This window comes from Mastigoproctus giganteus, chromosome 10 (genome assembly GCF_048544385.1).
Source record: "Mastigoproctus giganteus isolate SK-2022 chromosome 10, ASM4854438v1, whole genome shotgun sequence".
NCBI lineage: Eukaryota > Metazoa > Arthropoda > Arachnida > Uropygi > Thelyphonidae > Mastigoproctus > Mastigoproctus giganteus.
In genome coordinates this window covers 69,489,849-69,504,936 of record NC_143584.1, presented here as the reverse complement: position 1 = coordinate 69,504,936, position 15,088 = coordinate 69,489,849, and the positions used below count along the sequence as shown (strand labels likewise).

Genomic DNA, 15,088 nt, shown 5'->3' with positions numbered 1-15,088 from the left:
TATATAAATGCAAAAAAAGAGGATAAAGCAGATTGGACCCTTATGTAAAATGGACATGGGATAGTATTAGATACCTCAATTGAAATTGCAGATGAACACAACAGTTACTTTGCATCGATATTTACAGAAGAAAAACCCTTCACACCAATGAGAAATTCTGGGAGTGAAGTTGAAAAAAATGTAATTGTAAATGACATTGAAATTTCACATGTTTATTTAATGAAAAAACTTTCGAGCCTACAGCCCAGTAAGGCTCCTGGGGTTGATATCATTTACCCTGTAATCTTAAGGGAGGGGGCAAGTGAGTGCATTGAACCATTGAAGCTAATTACGAGAGTATCACTGGACTCTGGAGTGATTCCATTGGATTGGGAAAGTGCCAATGTATCTCCAATACATAAGGATGGTTCTAAGAGTGAAGTGAGAAATTACCGGCTGGTTAGTCTAACTTCAGTAGTAGGGAAAATCATGGAGACTATGATCAAGGGTGGAATTCGGGATCACTTAGATAGAAATGGAATTCTTAAGGGTACTCATGGTTTTCTAAAGGGAAAATCATGTTTAGCTAATCTGGTTAGCTATTTTGACAGGGTAACTCAAGAGCTGGACTTAGGGAATAATTTCGACATTGTTTATTTGGATTTCAGCAAAGCATTTGACTCAGTCCCACATGAGTTGTTACTTTATAAGCTGGAACAGGCTGGAATCACACGGAAAATCCTTAGATGGAAAGCGGGTGGCTTCAGGAAAAGAGGCAGAGGGTTGTGATAAATGATTATTCATCAGATTGAGTTTATGTAAGAAGTGGGGTTCCCCAAGGATCAGTATTAGGACTATTGTTGTTTTTGATTTTCGTAAATGACATTGATGAAGGGATTGAGGGCGTGATGTCAAATTTGCAGATGATGTAAAGATTGGTAGAGTAGTTAATGATTGCCACCAAGCAAAGCTGCTTCAGAGTGACCTAGATAGACTTCAGAGATGGTCAGAAAAATGGCAGCTATGCTTTAATCCAGCAAAGTGTTAGGTATTGCACCTGAGGAACAGTAACCCCAAAATAACTTATACACTAAGTGGAGTTGAACTAAAATGGTGAATGTGCTTGAAGGTGCTCCTGAAATTTTGCATTTTTAAATAGTTTTTTAAAAGCTATTTAATGGTGATATTTTTTTGTCTACCGGGGACTAAGCTCACAAAAGATCTCCAGGTCTGGTCTCACTGCATCGGGTCGTCTGATTCAGGTACTTTTTTTATAATTTGTATCATTGTTTTTCCCACCTTTGACAAAGAAAGTCAGCTCCACCAGCTCCACATGTGGATAAGGTCAGGGCAACTCCCTCACTGAGTGTTCCCTGCTCTGTGCTTAACTAGCCTGGGGCTCACTTATGAAGTGTTTACCCTCTTGTGTTTACTCTATCCATCCTAAAAACGAGAGCTTTCACAGACCTCGTTAAGCCTGTTTTGACACTACAGTTCAGTTTATTTCAGCATGGTGAAATTTTTGTGTACCCCGGATGTCATAAGCAAGCAGGTTGTTAAGCCTAGTCAGATTGAAAATTCATATAGACTTTTTCCCACAAAAAAATAAAATAATAATAATAATAATAATAACTGTATTTATCTGTTAAAAAAAAAATGAATTCAATTCAGTTGGACAGACTTAAACACAGTTTTCCACCCCTCCCACTTCTTCATGGGCTGATAATGATAGTGCTTCTGTAGACCTCCTGCTTCTATAGACAAAGACACTGCACGATTATCTGTGAATCCTGACTCTCCACCACCTAATGAATCTGCTGAGATTGCTGATCAATCCCAGTCTAATTCAAACACTGATGTGTATGTGGAACAGGTTTTTGCCTTAAGATCTACTCTCACTGACATCAACTCTGATGGAGGTACACTAGCAAAACCAGTTCAGTTATAACAGACATCCACTTGGTCAGCAATGGAGCAGCTACTTACCAATGTAATTTTAGAAAACGAGCATTTGAGAGCTAGGCTGGAGGAAAAAGAATTTCAATTGAATAAGTTACAGGAAAATTATAGTAGACCTGGTTCTGTTACACCCCTATGTTGTATGCACTAGTGACACTGTTTTCTCCTTTTATTCTCAAGCTGTTTAATTCTTGTTTGCGACGTGGAATTTTTTTTAAAGTAACACAAAGTATTGCTACCAAACAGGGAATAACAACTAAGCCTTCACAGCAGCGCATGTGATTTTAATTAAGGCTCAGGAGGGCAGCACTTTTTCTACCAGCGATGAGGTCAGACTTGAAATAAAAACCAAACTGACACCTGACGTCGAGGATGTCAAAATAAAGTATATGAGAAAAATCAGAGCAAATGGAGTTCTTATTGAGAAGGCTACATCTCAGGATCTGGAGAAGATTAGAAACTGTTCTAGACTGCAAGAGTGGGGTCTTAAGCCAGAGACGCCTAGGAAATTAAGCCCTACTGTTGTAATATATGACATACACAAAGACGTAAAGACAAATGATATAGTGAACGATATCTTTCACAAGAACTTGAAAGATCACGGCTTCACGCCTCAGGTGGTCAAAGAACAAATAAAGCCACGTTTTTCTACGAACCCTAAACCAAATCAAGTGTGAATTGGATTCTTGAGGTCTCAAGAAATATTCGCAAGATTCTCTTATCTGTTCGCAGGGTATATCTTGGTTGGACCTCACATACAGTGAAAGATTACACCATTGTTCCCAGGTGTTTTAAATGCTTGGGATATGACCACTCTGCAAGAGTTTGTACTCAGGAGGAGCGAACCTATAGGCATTGTGGACTTAGGGGTCATAATTTTGGTGACTTCCCAAATATAGATAAACCATCAGTGTCCAAATTGTAAGAAGAGGAAAAGAAATTGTGGCATTCATTTAGGGATTTGAAATGTCCTGAGTATTTAAAAGCTGTTGATATGATTAGGTTAAAGACTTCTTATCGTTAGGACACAATCAACAGGTACAGCTTCAAGTTCAAATTATCCCAAACTTAAATTCTTACAACTATATTTCCACCGGTCAGTTTCAGTTATGAATGATCAAACCATTATTGTTCAAGAACATTCTGTACAGGTTCTTGCTCTTCAAGAACCTTATTCATATAAAGGTTTTGTTAAGGGTCTACCTATTTGTTATTAGATTATACAGTCCAACCCTATCACAGTAGGGACTGGAGGAAATGCTCGATGATGGATCTGGGCTTTAATCGTGATTACAGATCCAAACCTGACTGTTACAAAGATTCCTAGTTTGTGTTCTCTGCATGCTCTGTGTGTTTGCTTGGAGGGTTGGTTTGGCCAGATTTATCTGGTCTCGCTGTATTGCCAGTGCTCACAGTACCGGGATTCCATTCAACCTTTCGTCAATCATTTGGATGCAACATTACGATCCCTTATGGATAAACAGGTCAACGTTTTGATGGATGCAAATGCAGAGTCCACCTATTGGAATAGTCCACAGACAAATCAAAAAGGAGAGTTGCTGGAGTTCCTTATTCTTTCACAACGTTTAAGAATTCTCAGTACTTCTGGACATCCTCTGATTTGTGTAGCCCCTCAAGGACATTCCTACATCGATGTATCTCTTAACCTTGTCCATTGACTCTAAGATCAGCTGGTCTTGGCGCATTATAGCCTTAGTTGCTAATGCGCCAATAAAATCCAAACCAAACCAATCTAAGATCAGTGACTGGAAATTACACACAAGCCGGTCCACTAGTGGCCATAATGTAATCACTTTTTTTGGGTGCTGACATCTCTGGAACCAGATTGGATACAACTGATAACCCTAGATATCATACACAATCAGCCAAATGGCAAATTTTTGAGACTTCCTTCAAGGGGTCTCTTTCATCAGACCTGCTGAATGTCATGGAAACCCTTTCTGTTGACAACCAGGTAAATTTCATTCAGGACAATATACTACAGGCGTGTGACAAATCGATGAGTTTTAGGAAGAGGGAAAACTTATGTGCCCTGATGGTCACCAGTTTTATTGCCAACTAGGTGAACATGATGTGAATTTCAGAGAGCAAAAAGGGATAGAACCCGTTCATCCCTGGAAATACTTACTATTGTTACAAAATAGATATAAGCAAGCTTCACGGCAATATCACCAAGAGATATATAGACATAAAAGGCTTCATGGGAAAGTATGGCAATATCACCAAGAGATATATAGACAGAAAAGGCTTCATGGGAAAGTATGGTGAGTTCCCAGGGAAATGCCGATCCCTGGTGGCTGGTGTAAATATTACTGAATAACAAGATCCCGCCTGGAGAGGTGTTTTGTGCTTCAGTTAAAACTGAGAGAATCAGGACACCCTTTCGTGGATGTCGCCTGTTAATAGAATTCTTGATGTAATCATACACTAGGATGATGGAACATGCGAGCTCCCGGAGCAAGTGGAAATTAAATACAAAAATTTGACTTATATTGGACAGTCTGAAGAGCCTCCTTTCATGTTTGAAGAGGTAGATAATGCAATAAATTCAATGCACTCTTAGAAATGTCCAGGTTTTGATGGTCTTGAAGTGGACTTCCTCAAAAGAGCCTGGAAAGTTTTCTCCTTTTATTCTCAAGCTGTTTAATTGTTTGTGACGTCGAATTTTTTCTAAAGCCTGGAAAATTTCAAATCTTAAGATACTCCTTAAACATTCGAAGAAACCTGAGCATGACCTGGCTTCATACAGGCTTGTTACCAGTTATGGGCAAGGCACTGGAAAAAGTGAATGCTAATCGGCTGTTATTTATTCACACCAATAAAGCATTATTAATTTGGATCAGTTTGGTTTTACTCGTGGTAAGGGGACTGAGGATGCAATTGCCAGACTCCTTATTTTTCAAAAGGAAACTGAAACAAAATACCTACTTGGCCTCTTTATAGACTTCAAAGGGGCCTTTGACAGCAGAGTGTTCTGGAGAGGTTCTGGGAGGCTGGGGTTTCTAGACCAATCTTCAAATTACTTAAAAGCAATTTTTACCAGCACTCTATCATAGGTAAGGGTGGTACTAAACAGGTCTTTAGACGTTACAAGGGGTTGCCCACAGATCAATTGATCAATTCTTGGCCCCCCCCCCCCCCGTGTTGGAACGTTGTGTTTGATTCACGGCTCACCAAGAAATTTGAAGGAACAAAGATAATTGCCTATGCAGATGATCTTGCCATCCTTGTCTGCAGAAATTCAAGGAAGAATCTGGAAGACACGGCTAACTGCATCCTACAAGAACTGGTGCATGTATACTTCCGTGTACACCAATGCTAGGAGTTTGGTAAATAAATTTGATGAATTTGAGGTATTGCTCAAAGCATCAAAGGCGGATATTGTTGGGATATCAGAGACGTGGTGTCACACAGATATAAGGAATGCAGAACTGGAATTTGGGGAGTACAAAGTCTACAGAAAGGATAGGAAGGGAGGTGGGGTTATGCTATTAGTTAAGAAACACATAAAATCCAAGGAAGTGAAGCCAGTCAACATCGCTGGACAGTGGAGTGTCGAGTCAGTTTGGTGTGACTTAAGCATTGGGAGATCAAAATTGAGAGTAGGAGTGTGCTATAGGCCTAATGACTCTGATGAGTATAATAAGAAACTGTACAGGGAAATAGAGTGGGCCAGTAAATCAGAGAGTCTTATAATGGGGGATTTTAATTTCCCAGAGGTTGACTGGAATTTGTGGGTTGGTCACTCACACACTAGCAAGGCTTTTTTGGATTTTTTGGATGATTGGTTCTATATCAGCATGTTCGGGAGGCAACTAGAGGGAGTAATACTCTTGATTTGATTATCAGTAGTGATTCTGCATGCATTAAGAATCTGCTGATAACGGAACCACTAGGTGGCAGTGATCACAGTGTGCTGAAGTGGGATTTACTCAAAGAGGTAACTACCATCAGGGGTACAGGGAAGGGTTATTGCTTTCGTAAAGGCAACTACAATGGTCTGAGACAGTATTTAAATTCTATACAGTGGAACCAAACTGATGATGTTACCAGCAGCAAATTCAAAATGGGAAACATTCAAAGAACTTATCTTGGAAGCTACTAAGCTTTACATACCAACTAAGAAATATTGTTCAAGGTTTAGGCCTAAATGGATGTCAGATGAGCTAATGAGACATATGGCAGAGAAGAAAAATGCATGGGATACATATAAATTAACACGTGACACAGAAGCCTATGATAGATATAAGCTGGTCTGTAACCAAGTCACAAAGGACATTAAGCAGACAAAGGCAGATTATGAGAAATCTTTGGCAAAGGATGTAAAGAAAAACAGCAAAGAGTTCTTTACTTATGTAAACTCTAGAAGGAAGGGGATGAATCAGATTGGTCCACTTGATATCAATGGGTCAACTGTTGATGATCCTGCTCAGGTAGCTAACAAACTGAATGAATATTTTGCATCGACATTCGCACATGAGGAGTTATTCAGCGAGGGGAATGCCAGAGGTGTATTCAACTCTGGCAGTAAGCTAGAGAATCTTGTAATAACTGAGAGTAAAGTGGAGGAGAAATTGTTGAAGATAAATACAAGAAAGGCACCTGGGGTGGATGGGATCTATCCAGTTATATTAAAGGAAGCAGCAAAGGAAGTAAGCAAACCCTTAGCCATAATTATGAGAGCTTCCTTGGACTCAGGGGAAGTACCCATGGACTGGAGATGTGCAAATGTGACCCCAATTCACAAAGGAGGGTCAAAGGCTGACACAAGTAATTATAGACCTGTGAGTTTAACTTCTGTTCAAGGAAAATTAATGGAGGCACTGGTTAAAGAAGCACTGCAGAATCATCTAGACCAGGGGTCACCAAACTTTTTTTCATGATGGGCAGGATAACTGAGAGATTGACGAGCGCGGGCCGCATAATCATTTTGTTCAATATGTACAGTTAAGTAAATACAACAAAAATGAAGACAACAAATATATTTATTTATCAATACACAAAATATGCAAAAATAAAGAATATACAGAAAAATAAAGATAACAAATATATTTATTTATTAAAAACTTAAAGGCGACATTAGGAATAAGATAAGCAGAAAAGATTAATGTGATTTATGGAACTGGCATTTAGCTTTTAGAATATCATCAATGTTTGCTTTTGAATTGCTACACCCAACCAAGAGAATTGCCTTTAAATGTTCATCACTCAGCCTTGTTCGATATGTGGACTTTAGATATTTCAGTTTTGAAAATGCTTGCTCACAGACATAAGTTGTACCGAACACTGATGCCATACCAAAGGCAAATTTCTTTAATTTTGAAAACTCATTATCAGATAAAGAGCGATTCTACAAGATTTCCTTCTCTGTGTTTCTCTTTCAATAGGGCATTTGCTTGTAAATCAATGATCTCTAACTGTAGTTCGACTGGTACGTCATCAACGTTACAATGAAACGGATTTTGAAACAAAAGGATATCACTCTCAATTCTGTCGAGGTCTGAAAAACTTTCCAAAAAATGCTTTTTTAAGTCATTAATAATTTTCTTTGGAAACTCGAGATTGATATCTTCTCCGATTTCGCTCGCCGTTGCCAAGGTATAAGCCAAGCTGTCATTGAAACAGTACTATTTCGTTGATTCACTATTTATTATATTTCCATATAAATAATTACAATATATTTTAGAAATTTTGATCATTTGTAGCACAGTGCGGGGGTGGGCCGGTTGAACAGACTACGCAGGCTGAATCTGGCCCACGGGCTGTAGTTCGGTGACCCCTGAAGACTTCAGTTATGGCTCAGACACAGCATATTTTTGTTAAGGGGAAGTCTTGCCTGACCAATTTGATTGGATACTAAGATGCAGTCACAAAAGAACTGGATGCATGGAATAACGTTGATATTATATATTTGGATCTTAGAAAGGCTTTTAATACTGTTGCACATGGAAGACTGCTGCACAAATTGGAGCAGTGGCATTGGAGGTAAATTGCTGCCATGGATAAAGGGGTGGTTTAGAGGGAGAAGACAGAGAGTGGTAATCAATGGACACTGCTCATTGTGGACTAATGTTATTAGTGGAGTCTCTCAGGGTTCAGTGTTGGGTCCATTATTGTTTTCTGTATTTATAGATAATATTGATGATGGTATATCAAGCTTAATATCCAAGTTTGCAGACAATACAAATGTTGGCAGGGTTGTTAAGGACACTACTGACGTTATGCTGCTCTTTAATTTTGAAAACTCACTACTGACGTTATGCAACAGGATCTGGAAAGGTTGAGCAGATGGGCTGAGAGGTGGCAAATGAAGTTTAACATTGACAAATGTAAAGTACTACATATGGGAAACAGCAACCCTACAGCAACATATCAACTCTGTGGTACTACACTGACAGTGGTAGAGAATGAAAAGGACCTGGGGGTAATTGTGCAGGCAGATATGAAGTTCTCTGAGCAGTGCAGATGGGCTGCAGGAGTAGCTCATGGTGTCTTGTCAATGATATACAGGAATTTTTCTAGCAGGGATAAGGTGGTGATTATTCTCTTGTATAAGGCAATGGTCAGGCCACACCTTGAGTACTGTATACAGGTCTGGAGGCCTCATTTCAAGAAGGATGTAGATCTGCTGGAACGAGTATAGAGAAGGGCAACAAGATTAGTGAATGGAACAAAGGGTTGCTCTTACGAAGAAAGGCTTAAGTTTTGCAAAATACAGTGTCTGGAGACTAGGCACTAGCGAGGTGATCAGATAGAGGTGTATAAAGCCTTGAATGGTTTGAGCATGCTCAGTGCTGATGGGATTCTTTCTCTTGCTCAGAATAATCACCTGAGAGGACATAAATTCAAATTGAGGAAAGACAGATGTAGGATAGATGTGCGTAAATTTGCCTTTAGCCAGCGGGTAGTTGGTTGGTGGAACAGACTTCCATCCCTCGTTGTGGAAGTTGATAGCCTAAATAAATTTAAGGCTGAGCTGGACAGGTATTTCAAACAAACGGAGGGGTGAAGTGGAAGGTTTTTTTTTTTTTTTTTGGCTGATGCTGCGTAAGCTTTCTTGCATCATATGTCTCTACTAATGCTAATGCTAACTTGGTCTGCAATTCACAAACTGCAAGTTTTAACAACTAAAACATCGCAGATACTTTTAAAAGTCAAATTAGATAGAGAACGTCCACCACTCAATGACAGACAGTGAAATTTACCGCCATAACAAAATATTTAGGTATTCAACTTTATGATGCCTTAAGTTTTCTGCCACATGCAAGAGAAGTGCAAGTCTTTCTTATCCAGACTGAGACAGGTAACCAGGCAGGGATGGGGCCTGAGAGGTCATTCACTCAAGTTATACTGTAATTGTGTTTTTTTAACTATTATTGCTTATGCAGCTGGAGCGTGGGGACATAAGGCCAACAAGTCTGAAATTATGAAACATCTTCTGGAGGCTGAGCATTCTGCCCTCTTGATGATGTCACTGGCGTGTAGAACCACTTCTTCTATGACTTTGCAGGTGTTATTGAGAAAATTACCTCTACACTGTGAAATACAATTCAGATATATGATGTATCACCTGAAGAAATCAATACCTGTTATTTTGAATGATGTGCAACTTGACCTGGATGCTTCTTTAACATTTGAGAAAAGAAGGCCTTGTTCCATTTATGTAGATAAATGGCAAAGAGACTGGCCAGCTTTGGAACTTGGCGCTGTGTTTTTACCATCGGTGAAGTAGTTCAGGAAGAGAGAATCTTTGTGGTTTGCACCTGGCTTGCTTGGTACATTTTTGCTCACTGGCTACGGGACTATTAACAGCAAATTATTCAAATTAGAAATGTGTCAGACCCCGTTTTGTCTCTGTGGACAGGAACAGCGTATTGACCACATTATATTCAATTGTCAATATTATCAAGACTGCAGGTGTGAACTGCAGCTTGTTTCAGATACCTTCACAATGGGAAATAAACCTGTGCCTATCTGATCTCAAGCAGCATTTATAGCACTGAACAGCTTTGCCTCACGTGTTTATGGCCCCGAGTGCCAAGCGATAGTTCCCAAGCGATCTTTCTAGTGCGATTTTCTAGCGTTTTTCCTAGGGCGAGTACTAGTGCTTTCATAAATGCTCCAACGCTCGCAACGTTACTGCTGACCGCTCGCAACGTCACTGCTACAACGCTAGCAACGTTACTGCTAACCCCGCTTGCAACGTTACTGCCATCGCTAGCAACGTACTGCTCTCCTCTTGTGCTGATCGCTTGGTCACTGGTTGGCACCGCTCCTGCCTCCACGTGGCGGGGCCGGTAATCTGGGAGAAGGAATTACCTCTTCCAGGGCTAAAAGGAGCAATGATGGATTGCAATGAATATCCATCTCTGGAGCCCACAGGTGGCAAAGTTGTTAACTCTGTCTCAGAACATGAGTCCAATCGTCCGAAGAGACTTCGGACGGAAAAACAGATTTCAGATCTGCCAGCATTTCTTATAATGCACTCATTGTCCACACAACCTGTCGGCAAGCTATCACCTTTTATGATACAGAAATGTTTAGAATCGGTTGTTGGATCCCCTAAAATGGTGAAGCATCTCCAATCAGGAGACCTTTTAATTGAAGCAGCAAAAACATCTCATTCAGAAAAATTGTTAAATTGAACAACATTCAACAATATTCCAGTGTCAGTTACGCCCCATAACACCCTGAACACGTCTAAAGGCGTTATCAGTGAATGGGACCTATTAACTGTTTCTGAAGAAGAAATAGTACAAGAGCTTAGCGAACAAAAGGTGACACATGCACGGAGAATAATGACCAAAAACGATGGAAATCTACTATCAACTAGGTCCATTATTTTGACGTTCAGCACTCCAAATCTTCCATCTTCTGTCAAAGCTGGTTATTTAAACTGCAAGATTCGACCTTACATCCTGAATCCCATTCGCTGCTTTAAGTGCCAGAAGTACGGCCATGCACAGACTGCATGCAGAGGCGATGCTGTGTGTCCTATTTGTAGCTCAAAGGAGCATTCCCAAGGAGAGTGTACAGCTTCCACACCTACTTGCCCAAACTGTAAAGGAAGCCATCCTGCATTTTCTAAAGCATGTGATCTCTGGAAAACAGGAAAAAAAATCCAGAAATATAAAGTGGAGCATAAAGTCACATACCCTGAAGCAAGAAAGCAAGTGCTGTTAACCATGCCTAGCAGATCATATGCATCAGTAACCAGAAGTAGCTGCTCAATTGCAACACAAACAGATGTCTCCATAGAACCAAGCAGTTCTTTTTCCACCTGGGCCAAAACTGCGCTGCTAACATCCAAAAAGAAACTTACAGTCAATGAGACTAACAATACACCAATTAGTATCCCAACTGATGCTATCTCATTATTGCCCGAAACAGCGAAATCAGCAAATGTTGAAGACCACGAAAAAGGGAAACAATGCAATAGGAAAATGGAAATTGATATTCAACCAGAGGATGAAGAGTCAGTTTTAGAATTATATGCTAATGATACCATAGAAACAGGACGCCCAACCTTTTCAAAGAATGAAAAATCAAAACAAAGCAGACTGAAGCCTTCTCAGAAAAAACAGTCAGATCAATCTTATTCAATCAAATCCAAACAATGAATAAATTCATACAATGGAATTGTAGAGGATTACGTAGCAATTTTGATGACCTGAGTGAATTACTTTTTCAAACAAATGCAGTAGGTGTTTGCTTACAGGAAACATTTCTATCACCAAAAGTCTCTCTCAGATTCAAAAATTACACCATGTTTAGACAAGACAGAGATTCTGATGGTCCTGCCCGTGGGGGCTAGCTGTTCTTGTAAAATCTACTATACCGTCAAGACATCTCCAGCTACAAACCTCCTTAGAAGTTGTTGCAGTTCGGATGGCATTGGGAATATCATTAATGCTTGCATCCATTTATATCTCGCCCAATTAACCTTGCTCCCTGGCTGAACTTGACAATCTAATCGCACAATTGCCGCCTCCTGTCTGCTTATTCGGTGATTTCAACGGCCACCATCCATTGTGGGGATCTTCCACCATGGATAGGAGAGGCCAATTAATTGAATCATTCCTGGATAACCATAACCTGACTCTGCTGAATTCTGGCTCTCCAACTTTATACAACTACCTACAGGTACTACCTCAGCCATAGGCTTGTCCATCTGTTCAGCATCTCTTTTTGCAAGCATGAAATGGTTAGTGTTGAATGATCCATTCCACAGTGACCATTTTCCTATTATCAATTCAATTGAAACCCAGGCTGTGTCATGTCCAAAAGGCCGTACTTCTTGGAATTTTTATAAAGCAGACTGGGTAAACTACTCAGCTCGTGTCCTTCTTGACACTCAATATGTTCAACATCAACATATTGATGATGTAACTGACCACATTACCAGCCAAATCCTATATGCAGCAGAAATTTCCATCCCAAAATCAGACCAATGCAAACATGTACACAAAAACCAGTGGTGGAATACGGATTGCTCTAAAGCAAAAGTAGAAAAAAACCGTGCTTGGAACCGGTTCCGCAAATGCCCAACTACTGCCAACCTAATTTTATACAAAAAAACTCAGAGCAAAAGCAAGGCAAATTAGGAAGAAAGCAAAACGTGACTCCTGGATAAGCTTTGCATCAACTATTAACAAAAATACTGACACTCGAATTATATGGAAAAAAATACAAGCCCTCAATGGAAAATTTCCTCCACAGCAGTCGCCGATAATAGAATGGAATGGGCAGGACCTATCCTCTTCTACTGACATTGCAAATGCTTTAGCAGAATCTTTCTATAACATTTCCGCCTCCTCTTCTTATGTCACCTCCTTTCAACGCATTAAATCTGTTGAGGAACGTCATAAATTTAATTTTTCAACTAGACTCTCACTTCCATATAATCAACCCTTTTCTATAGCTGAACTCAAAGAATCCTTGAGCAAATCTCCAAATAGTGCAGCAGGACCAGACGGCATTCACTACAGTATGCTGAAGAATCTATGTGAAGCCGATCTCTACATACTATTACTCTTTTATAACCGGATCTTCTCAGAAAATGCATATCCTCTCTCATGGCGTCATTCCTACATTTGTGCTATTCTAAAACCAAGTAAAGATCCTTCCATAGTTGAGAATTACAGACCAATATCCTTGACTAGCTGTTTCGGCAAAATCTTTGAAAGGATGGTGCATAAGAGGCTCATGTGGGTGCTAGACTCCCAAAACGTTCTTTCCGATCATCAATATGGCTTCCGTAAAAACAGATCTACCCTAGATTTACTACTCAAAATTGAATCTAACATACGTAACGCTTTTGTCATGAGACAACATCTGGTGATGGTGAACCTAGATATTCAGAAAGCATTTGATACCACTTGGCGTCATGGTATTATTAAAGATATACATCAGTTGGGGCTGAGAGGCTACCTTCCACAATTCATCCAGAACTTTTTAAGGTTACGCACCTTTCAAGTCCGATACCAAAATATGCTATCAGCAACTCACATTCAAGAAGAGGGTGTTCCTCAGGGTTCCATACTGAGTGCTACCCTATTTGCTATTCGGTTCAACCACATATTGGAAGAACTTCCAAAATCCATATAAATATACATGTATGCAGATGACCTCACCATATCCTGCCAGTCACAAAGTATGAATGCTGTTGAAAGACAGTTACAAATTGCTCTTTCCAGAATAGAATCTTGGACCTTACGTAATGGATACCGCCTAGCTGAGCAGAAATCCACCACTACTAATTTTTGCAAATTACGGTCACTGCATCCTGATCCTGAGCTAAAGATCAATAATATTTCAATTCCTTTTGTTCACACTGTCCCTGTTCTTGGCCTCGTACTTGATAAGAAACTGAACTTTCAAGCACATGTAGCTTACCTTAGAACTATCTGCTTGAAAAAGTTGAATATCCTCCGGTGTGTGTCATCTATGTCATGGGGTGCTGATCGACATACCCTGATCCATCTTTATCGAGCCCTCATCAGATCCCGCTTAGACTATGGCTCTCCAGTGTGTGACTCTGCGAGAAGAACTACTTTAGAGTGATTAAACACGATCCAGCACAGTGCGCTGAGAGTTTCTCTAGGGGCTTTCAGAACCTCCCCTGTTCAGAGCCTTTATATCGAAGCTCATGAGCCACCTTTACATCTTCGGAGGAAAACATTACTTTTGATGTTTGCCGCAAAAATTCGCAGTCTTCCCTCCCACCCTAGTTGGAAATATCTGTATAATACCGAATGGGAGTCATTTTACAACAGTAAGCCAAATGAAAACTGACCTGCTGCACTTAGACTTAAAGAACTCACTCAAGCATGGAATATAGACATCAGCAATATATTTCAGGACATGACACCTCCTGATCCGCCTTGGAAAAATATTTCTGTTAATTACGACAACTATTTTCAACAGTGGGGTAAGAACGCCTTGTCCCCATCCAATATCGCACAGTTACATGAAACTCACTCTTCTAACTCAGAGGCCTGTAAAATCTATACAGATGGATCAAAAACTGAGACTCAAGTAGGTGCTGCAGCAGTCTTCCCTTCATTCACCATTTCTGTTTCATTACCAACAGAATGCAGTATCTTTACTGCTGAGCTCTATGCTATTAATTTAGCTCTTGATCGGATAATTGAATTTTTAATTACGACCACTTTAATATACACCGACTCACTCAGTGCTGTCGCTGCTATAATAAGTGGTAACAACTCTTCTCACCCTTTAATAAAACAGATTCGTTCTAAGCTACTTGACTGTAAGGAATTAAACCAAACTGTGACATTCTGCTGGATCCCAGGACATTCTGGAATAGCTGGCAATGAAAGAGCTGATCATGCAGCCAAACAACCAGAAACCACCATTTCACAGAATTTTCAAGTTCCATATACAGATTACAAACACATTATCCGTAAAGCATGTTATAACAGTTGGTCATTAATCTGGAAAGGTTATCCAGGAAATAAACTCTACCAAATAAAACTGGAACCAAAGCTATGACAATCCAGCTTCAGAAAAAACAGGCGAGATGAAGTAATTTTAGGAAGGCTAAGGATTGGGCATACTCACCTCACTCACCTATATCTATTAACTAATGACAGCGCTCCACAATGTA

The 15,088-nt window shown here is 39.9% G+C and overlaps 1 protein-coding gene across 1 annotated transcript in view; it reads left to right on the top strand.

Moving 5' to 3' along the window:
* The window catches only part of LOC150079073 (retinoblastoma-like protein 1), a 753,431-nt gene that overhangs the window by 235,214 nt on the left and 503,129 nt on the right, over window positions 1–15,088 (top strand). The gene's annotated exons all lie outside the window — the stretch shown is intronic.